A 9,872-nucleotide genomic window follows, 5' to 3' on the forward strand; every position below is an offset into this window, starting at 1 on the left:
TACAGATGATGTATTATATAGTTGTACACCTGAAAACTATATAATTTTATTAACCAATGTCACCCAATAAATTTAATAGAATTTTTTAATTTACAAAAAAAAAAATCCAGAACTCAGTTTTTTTTCCACAGAATTCCCCAACTGATAAAAGATAAAATCGGACCACCAACTGAACCCCTCTCCAGGGAATTTCAATGGTGAAGCCTTAGTTTTACTCTGGGTCCCTTGACAAAATATGCAAAGGACATCCCCTCAGGGTTCACTGTAGGGTCTGGTCCCTTAGGGGTTGCCTGGAGGCTGCATACTGGGATCCAGCCTCTGGTTTTCTCTCATATACTGAATAAAATTTATCCCACTAGAGACATTTTCCTTAAATACTCTTTATAGAAAGGCTCATTTCCTGCTAGTTATGTTCTTTTAAAGACTTCTAAGTGGGACGACAGAAATAAACAAACCCCAGTACCTTAAAATAGCAACCCTCCATAACCAAGTAGGGTTATTCCCAAGAATTATATATTTTTTAAATATATTGAAAAGGGAAGTTAGGGCTCTGGGTTAAGATGGTGATTGAATGCATACTTCTGATTTCACTCCCTCCCAAAACTCCATTAAAATGTTAATAAAAAGGTTTTTAAATCAAGAGATAAACTAACAAGGATAGAGAGAACAGAGAAAGAGACAACAGCCACAACATTTTTGAAGCAGGATGGCAAACACCCATGTAATTACTGACTCATCAGCCCTGAAGAAAAAGTCATGTCAGCTAGCAGGGGGAGAAATTGAGAGCCAGCCGGATTTACATTGCGAGGTTCTCAGAAGGCACAGAAACTGGCAATCCAAGGTACCTCTGGAACTGTGGGAAAGGTTGCTACTATAAGAACTAGGAGGAGGGGGAACACAGGTAAGGGGGACTGGAAGAGATTAGCCAAAGAACATATATGCATATATGCAAAGCCCATAGACATGGACAACAATGTGCTGAAGGCCAGATGAGGGGCAAAGGCAGGGGTGGGTGTGGAATGGAGGACATCTGTGATAGTGTCAACAACAAAGAAAACAACAAAAGGAACCAGGAAGAGAAGGAGTTAAGATTTCTAGATCTCTTCCTCAACTCCAAGTCACTGGGGAACAGCCCTTCCCTTATCCCAGCCAGAGTCTGGAGGATTTACCTCTGAAGAAGGTAAGAGGGAGGGTGTCTGGGTTGGAGAAGCTTCAAGTACAGTTATGAAAATTGTGAAAGCAAGATTACATGACCACGTCAGATAAAATGCTGAGTGCAGAGATCCTGAGCCTTCTCCCACCACAAGATTCCCAAAGCACTGGGGGCAGGACCTTTGCAAAACTCGAAAACTCTACTCTGGGATATGTCACTAGCCCAGGAGGAAAGCCCTAAAGATGATGACATAGACCTTTCTCCCTAATGGCAAACCCAACCTGTGAGCTCAGTCTTTGACTAGCCTTCTTCCCACCCCTGCAACCTTAATCATGGCCAAAGATGACCAGATGTTCAGGAACTTTTCTAATGCAGAAGAGGGAGACAAAACAAACAACCAGAAAAAGTAACTTGGAATAAACAAGTTATACAGAGAAAAGAAATTGTCAAAAAGACCATTGTTAATAGCATTAGACAAGTGAGACAAGATACAGCATCCATGAAACAAGAACAAGATGCTGTACAAAGGAATATTCAGATACAGTAACATCAACAGAATAATTATGTCTTGAACATAAAATCAAAACAACAGAAATAAAAAACATCAATAGAAAGATAGAAAGATAAAATTGATTAAATCTCCTTAGAAAGTAAAGCAAGCATGCAAAGAGGTAGAACACATAGGAGGGAAAAGATACAAACATTAGAGGACAATTCTAGGAGTTCAACATCAAAACAAATAAAAGTTCCAAAAAGAAAAAAAGAAAGAAAAAAAAAATGGGAGGGAGGAAATAACCAATGAAATAATTTGAGGGAATCTTCCAGAACATAAGGACATGAGTGGCCAGATCATAAGGGTGGATCCATTAAGACCCAGAACTGTAGGTGAAAATAAATTCACACCAATGAGAATTAAAGAGACTAGAAACTCCCAGAAAAAAAAAGAAAAAAGAAGTAATGTACAAAGGATTAGATATCAGAAAGTCTTTAGATTGCTCAACAACATTAGAAGTTAAAAGCAATGCTTCCAAAATACTGAAGGAAACTTACTTTCAACCTAGAGTGTATATCCATCCAAGCCATCAATCAATTAAAATGATAGAATATGTACATTTTTCACTCACATAAGATTTCAAAAAGTTTTCTTCCCATGCACAGTTTCTGGAAAAACTACCAGAGAAAGCACTCCATTGAAACCAGAAAGCAAACCAAGAAAGCAGAAAACATGGGGTGCAGGTCCTGGGAGATTGCTGCAGGCAGAGGCAGGAGCTCCTCTGAAGCTAGTGGAGTGGGGCACCTGGATGTCAGCTATACACACAAGTACACTGGTTCAGATTGGTGCAGTGTGACTAACTCAGGAGACACTAATGACTGCCATTACTAAGATCCTTGATGGCAGTGTACTGTCTTTGGAACCTCAGGTCAGCCTGCTCCAATCCTTATTTGTACTTGCCTTGTCTTGACCAAGTGCAGAGTGCCCCACTGCCTGCTCAGGAAAGGCTCCAGTTTGATCTGCTCTTTAGGGAAGGACATGGGAGCGAGTGAACGCAGAAGCAGAGAGCACAGAGCAGTCCACTGCCCCGACAATATTCCATCCAGACATCCAACAACTGGTTGACACCGCAGCCCTCACTTCAGTGAGCTCTCTGTCTCCCAGGATTCCCTCAGGACCATGCCCACTGACAGTCCCAGGAAAGGTCCTTGTAAACTCTCCGAAAAGCCAAAGCCACACCAAGAAGAGGCTCTGTGGCATCTCTTCTCCCCTAAGTCTTCATCTAGAACAAGATTGTCCTTTCCTTTCAAATTTAGGATTATGCTTGCTTCTCAGCATTGTTTGGAAATATACACATAAGTGCTGAAACCATAAACAAAAGCAAGGGAGGATTAACCTAGAAGTGAAGAGATTCCTTCCCTGAGGTGGGGGAGGCAACAAAGAAATGGTTATAGCAGGAGAGTGGTTTCTAAGATAGTGGTTATATTCGGTTGTATTTCTCACCCTATGTGATGGATACAGGGGTGTTCATTTTATTATTTTTTAAAAGAATATATGTATGTTTTCCCTGGCTGGGTAACTCAGCTGGTTAGAGGGTTGTCCTGATACATCAAGGTTGTGGGTTCAGTCCCTGGTCAGGGCACCTACAAGAATCAACCAATGAATGCATGTCTGTCAGTCTGTCTTCCTCTCAAATCAATAAATAAAAAAAGAAAAGAATATATACTTTTTTACATAGGCTTGCATGTACTCTTCTGAATGATGATATTTTTTCAATATCAATTTAAATGCATTAAATCATATATTATATCAATAGGCCAACTAAGAAAACTATAATCATCTTAATAAGTTTAAAAGGTATATTCAAAAATTAATAGTGAAAGCATACTTACTAAATTGACAAAAATTCTTTTTCAAAAGAATATCTAATCCTATACTTAGCAGTGAAATTTTTTTTAAATCCCTTAAAATTAAAAATGGAGGTTCTGCTATTAATGCTGACATTTAGCTTCGATATGTGAACTGTTGCCAAAGCAAAAAGATGAGAAGAAAGAGGAGGAAAATGAAGAAGAATAGAGAAATGAGGAGAAGAAGTAATAATAAATGTAAAATATTGGAAAAGAATAAAAAGGAGAAGCCAAAATATCATTATATTGTGAAACATTCAGAAAACATTAGAAAAAAATGTAATTAGATTAAGGCTAACAGCTTTTCTATATAAGGATTGGAAGAAAAGTCACATTTTACACAGGCAAAATACATCAAAGAAAGAAAAAGCTTTCTACAAAATGAAAAGACTCCATGTGAAGAAAACTACAAAACTTTACAGAGGGATATAAAAGATGCCTCAATAAATCTTTTCACAATGTGTATGTATATCAAATCTTCACATTATACAGTTTAAATATATTACAACTTTGTCAAGTATACCTCAATAACGCTGAAAAAAATAAAAAGGCCTTGATAAATGGAGAAACAAGTCTTGTTTCTGGATCAGCCCCTTGATATTTTATAAGGTCACTAAGTTCTTGATGTATATGTTGGGCACTATTCCAAGTGAAGTAAAATATCAATGAGATTTGTAAAAGTTGAAATAAATATTCTAAAGTTCATCTGTAAGACTAATAGGCAAAAATTCTTAAGAACCTTTGGAAAAAGAGTGGCAAACAGCACGTATGGCAAAAACTTGCTCCGTTTGGGTAGCATGTATTCATCTACGTAAATATTAAACTATGTGACATACCTATACTGGCTTTTTCCAAAACCGTGATTCTGGCACAGGAATCGACGGGAAGGTCAAAGCATTGGAAAGAAGCACTCACCAAACTGCTGCCCATCTCTTAGCTCTTCACAGCAGAAATTCTCCGGAACTGTCAGCACCATCATCTCTACTTTCTCGCCTCCTACACCTGTCCGGCCTCCATCCACTGCTCTATGGAAACAACTCTTATCAAGTCACCATGGCCTTTAGATTGCCAAGGCCAAAGGACCAGAACCTTCTTCCTTGACCTTCCTGAAACAGTAGACCCATCGGTCACTTCTCTTCCTCGCACACTCACTCCTACTGGTTCACATTGCACCTGCCTGGTTCTCCTCCTTTGCCCCTCTGCCTCCTCCATGTACACAGTCTTGCCTGGATAATCTCCTCTGGTAATATGGCTTTAAATACCAACTCTGACATCTAAGCTCCAGACTCGTATTGTTCAACCACCTACCGGACGCCTCTACTAAGAGATGCTCCAAACTTTTTGTCCGAGATAGAGTTCTTTTCCCAACCATTCCCCTCCTCCACAAAAAGTCACCCAAAGAAATTTTCCTTCAGTCTCCCTATTCTTTCATATTTTATTTGATAGTATGTACTACCTTTCTGTACTCAGTTAACTAAGCAAAAATATAGGTGTTGTGTCTCATTTCCTCGCTTGCTCTCACCCTTACATCTAACTCATCAGCAAATCCAGCAGCTTTCTCCCCCAAAACTTTTTCACCTCAATGCCCCTCACCTCTCTCCATCACCATCACCATCTCATCTAGGTTACAGCTTCCTCTCCCCAACCCCTGGCAACTGCTAATCCTTTTACTGTCTCCATCATTTTTACCTTTTCTAGAATGTCACTTGGTTGAAATTATACAGTCTGTAGCCTTTTCAAATTGGTTTCTTTCACTTAAGGTCTAAAGTTCCTTCGTGTCTTTTCAGAGTATGGCAGCTAATTTCTTTTTAGTGCTAAATAATATTCCATTGTCTGGATGAACCACAGTTCATCCATTCGCCTACTAAAGAATGTCTTGGTTGCCTCTTAAGTTTGGGCAATGATAGATAAAGCTGCTATAAACACCCACGTGGAGGTTTTTGTGTGGACATAAGTTTTCAACTGCTTTGGGTAAATACCAAGGAGCATGACTGCTGTATTGTATGGTAAGAGTATGTTTAGCTTTGTAAGAAACTGCCCAAATGTCTGCAAAAGTGACTGCACAATTTTGCAATGCCACAGAGAGTTCCTCTTGCTCCATCTCCTCACTAGCATTTGGTGGTGTCAGGGTTTTGGATCTTAGCTGTATTAATAAATGCACAGTTAGGTCTCATTGTTTTAATTTTCAATTCCCTAGTCGCATATGATGTTGAGAGCCATTTCATCTGCTAATTTACTATTTGTATATCTTCTTTGGTGAGCTGTCATTAAAATCTTTTGTCCATTTTTAAACTGAGTTATTCATTTTCTTATTGTCGAGTTGTAGGAGTTTTTTGTACAAGGGGGTACCCTCAAAAATGGATCTTCTGAAGGGTGGGCCCTTTGTAAGACAAGCTTCCCCTGTTAGGTGAGTGTTCTAGAAACCCATCTGTATCAGTGTACCAACAGGTGTTGTTGTGAGAGGCTGTGTTAGGCTTCAGTGAATTTTTTTGAAGACTCTTCCAACGCATTTGCCCATTTCATGACAGGTGATTTATGAGCCCACCTGCCCACACTGCATTGAGTGATCAGCAGTTTTTGATCCAAAAACAGTATGACCCCCATGCCCTACCCTCCCTATACACCTGATCTCCCTCTAAGCAACTTTATTTTGTTTCCCTGGATGACAAAAGTCCTCAAAGTGAAACGTTTTGTCAATGTGGAAGAGGTGAAACAAAAAACAGCAGAAGCACTAAAAGGCATCAAAATCAATGAGATCAAAAACTGTTTTGAGCAGTGGAAAAAAAAGTCTGATAGGTGTATTGCACCAAATGAAGAGTACTTTGAAGGTGACTGAAGTTTAAACATGTAAGAACAAACACACAATTTTTTATAAGTAAATTTCTTTTGGGGGAGGTCCTCCTCGTGTATTTTGAATAACAGTTCTTTATTAGATACGTCTATTACAACTATTTTCTCCCAGTCTGTGATTTGTCCATAGATTGCCTTTTAACCAATACAACATACATCATCCAGGTGGATGTCTCAACCCCTTGAACACCTCCACCAACCAAGAGCCCTGTGCTCTTCCTGGATCCATGCTAGGATCCCCCCCACCTCCTCCCAGTGGCCTGGTTAACATCTTCTCTGCAGCCACTCCCCTGTCTCGCCTTCCTGAGCTCAGATGCCCTCTCTCTCACTCCCTCTCACCCATGCTAAGAAACTTTCTGTCCCTTCTCCCAGGACCGAGGGTGCACATTCCAGGGATTCTCCTGGGAGCGGACAGTGGACTAGGAACAGCATGGGACTCAGGCATTAGCCACTTGAATGTGGAGTCTGATTTGGTCCTGAGAGGCAGTGGGAGGGGGATGACAGGGTGAAGGACTTAGCAGAAAAGAGCTAGGTCTGAGGTGTGGGCTCCTCAGCCCAGCTCTGTGGGGCTACCCCCTCCCAGGAGGTCAGGACACCTTCCCAGTACCCAGAAGGCCAGTGCCTGCCAGTGACTGCCTACTCTCTCCAAGAGAGAAGAAGAAAAATGAGGGTGAATGAGAATCAGAGTGGTGAGAGGGAGGAGGCTTGAGGAAAAGAGTTGGGAACCCAGGGCCATACTCTGCTCTGGTCCCCACCCTGGCTGCTCCTTGTGACTGGCTCCTTGGTGGTAGATGGGGAGTGGGGGATGGGGCGGGCTGGCAGAGGGTCCCTCCAGTGAGTCCCTGCGGTTCATCTCTTCATGTCTTTAGCTCTGGGGGATTAGGGGTGGATAGGGCAAGGGTCATGGAGGTCTGCTGCACACTTTGTAATTTAAAAAAACAATACAAAACACAGCTTTACTCTTTTGACAAGGACAGCTGTTCCAAATGTCTATTTTGTGGGTCTCTGTCTCCTTGTTTCTGTAACCCTTAGACTTAACTCAACCTTATCATTTTCCAGTTTGTCAGATTCCTCATTTGCAAAAGGGGGATAACAGTCCTTCCTTCGCAGTTATCAGGAACACTAAATGAACTAGTGTATATGAAGTGCTTTGAACACATATAAATGGCACATAAAAATACTATGGATGTATTTGCTATTACATTACTCTGGTGTCATGGTTCCAGGAGTGACAAATAAAGCCACTGAGGGTAACAGAGGAGGTGGAGAAGTTTGGAGACAGTAACAGAAGAGATTGGTGGGGGACGGGGCGGGGGGGGGGGGGCGGCAGGAGGCTGATGGGGAAAAGGAAGACATGAAAGTGGCTAGGAGAGAAGGATTCCTACCAGGAATGGCCTACGAGGTGCACTCTAGCCAGCGGGTAAAGGGAACGAGGTTATGGCTGCTAGGAGCTGTGATGCCATCTGCAAAGTTGATCTGTTGAAGTTTTATAGGGCACGGTAGGCCCCAGGGAAAAGTGTCCTGGTTCTCACATCACTGTGAAAAAGCACAGTCCCTGCTTAGAGCAGAGGTCCCCTAATCTGCTCCTCCTACCCTGCTGCAGACCTTTGGACCACCCAGGCAATGGATTGGGGGTTGGGTGAGTGATAGGTCAGTGGCTGTGCTGGGGGCAGAGGTTGGGGGGGGGGGGCTCTGCTCCAAGCCCCTCCTCCCACATAAACTCAGTAGAAGCAAACCCCAGCTGGGTTTTGCTTTTTGACAGCCTGAAGCCTTCCCACAAGTGCCTAAGGAGCTCAGCTGTTTCCACAGCAGGGGAATGGAGACCTACTGCCCTGAGATGCTTTGGTCTGTGGCCCTCCCCCTCCCTGGTAATGTCCTCATCCTTTAGGTGCTCAGAGGACAGAAAAGAGCAGCTGAAGGGCCTGTGAGGCTGGGGAAGGATGACAACGGAGCTACCACTGCCTCAGGCATCAGGCATCAGGCATGTGACCCGTTCAGGCAGTAGGTGGTAGCAGGTACCCCCTCTCCCCTTACTGCCAGGGGAGAAGCCAGCAGCTCCAACACAGGTGGGGCTCCCCCAGCTCACCTGTGCAGGCCTCCCTCCCCCCTGTGGCCGCAGCCTCGGGCTGGGAGAAATCTCGCAGCAATCTCTGGTCCTCATCTCAGCCCTCCCTCCTTCCTGACACCTGAGGCCTCCGTTAGGTAAATGGCAGAATTACTAAATGGCAAAGTTGATGCTGAGGATACTGAAGGACCTTGCCTACCACAGGGCCTGGGCTGGGCAGCAAGTGAGGGAGGGGACATGTTCTGTGCCTGGGGCTGCTGGTGAGAAGAGAGGTGCCCTTCTGGGTGCCCTTTCTCTCTCCCTCATCCCACCCCCTCTCCTGCCCTCTCTCCTGGGCAGTGAGTGGGAAGTTTGATATCTGGAGAGCAGGTTGTGGCTACAAGAAGCTTGTGTTCTACGTGTTTCCTACTCTCACTACGGGTGTAGCCCCAGATCAGGGTGCCTGTAGGAGGGGGGCTAGAGGAGCCCCTTTGTAAAACCTTTCCAGGAAGAAGGACATGCCATTGCCTCTGGCTATTGGAGCAGATTGCTTAAAACACACTTCTTGGCCCTGGCTGCTGTGTCTCAGTGAATTGAGCGTCGGCCTGAGACTCTGGTCACTGGTTCAATTCCCAGTCAGGGCACATGCCTGAGTTGCAGGCCAGGTCCCCAGTTGGGGGGCGTGTGAGAGGCAACCACACATTGATGTTTCCCTCTCTTTCTCCCTCCCTTCCCCTTGCTCTGAAAATTAATAAATAAGGTCTAAAAATAATAATAATAAAGGCTAACAATAAAAAAATATGTTAAACACACACACACACACACACACTCCTTATTTTACAAGGTGAAATAAGTCATTCATTGAACTCTAACTCTAATTCTGATAATAATGAGTCTGAATCAGCCTTACTCGGGAGGCCTGTGTTGCGGTCCTGTCTCAGGAAGAGCTGTGAAGAAGGTCCCAACCCTTCTCTCAGGGCTGGGCCACTGCTGATAGGAGGGTGAAGTCATGTCTGCAAGTTCAAGGACAGGAAGAGATTGGAGGGTGGGGACCACCGGAGGGAGATTTGGGGCAGGCAGGAGCTTGGGAGGCGCTAAGAGAACAGAAAGGCTGGCATTGAGAAGCAGAGGTGAGGAGAGGCTGCTTCGTCCGGGCACCCTGGGCAAGGGTGTGTCCTTCCCTGAGGGGCCAGACTCTGCCAACTGAAGGCAAATGGGTGGGCTGTTCCCGCCCAAGCCCTCACAGCCTTGTCTGGGGCAGGCAGGGGTGACATATCGTGAGAGCTCAAAACTATTGACTCATTGCATGAATGGAGGGAGAAGGGGATGGTGGTGCACCCTCTCAATCCACACTATTCCCAGGGTGCCCCATGGACCAGCACCTCCTTGAGCACCTCCCCCCAACCTCCCCTAGCCTTGCTTGGG

The sequence above is a fragment of the Furipterus horrens genome, unplaced genomic scaffold (genome assembly GCF_987537825.1).
Source record: "Furipterus horrens unplaced genomic scaffold, mFurHor1.1.pri manual_scaffold_9, whole genome shotgun sequence".
In the NCBI taxonomy this organism is placed as follows: domain Eukaryota; kingdom Metazoa; phylum Chordata; class Mammalia; order Chiroptera; family Furipteridae; genus Furipterus; species Furipterus horrens.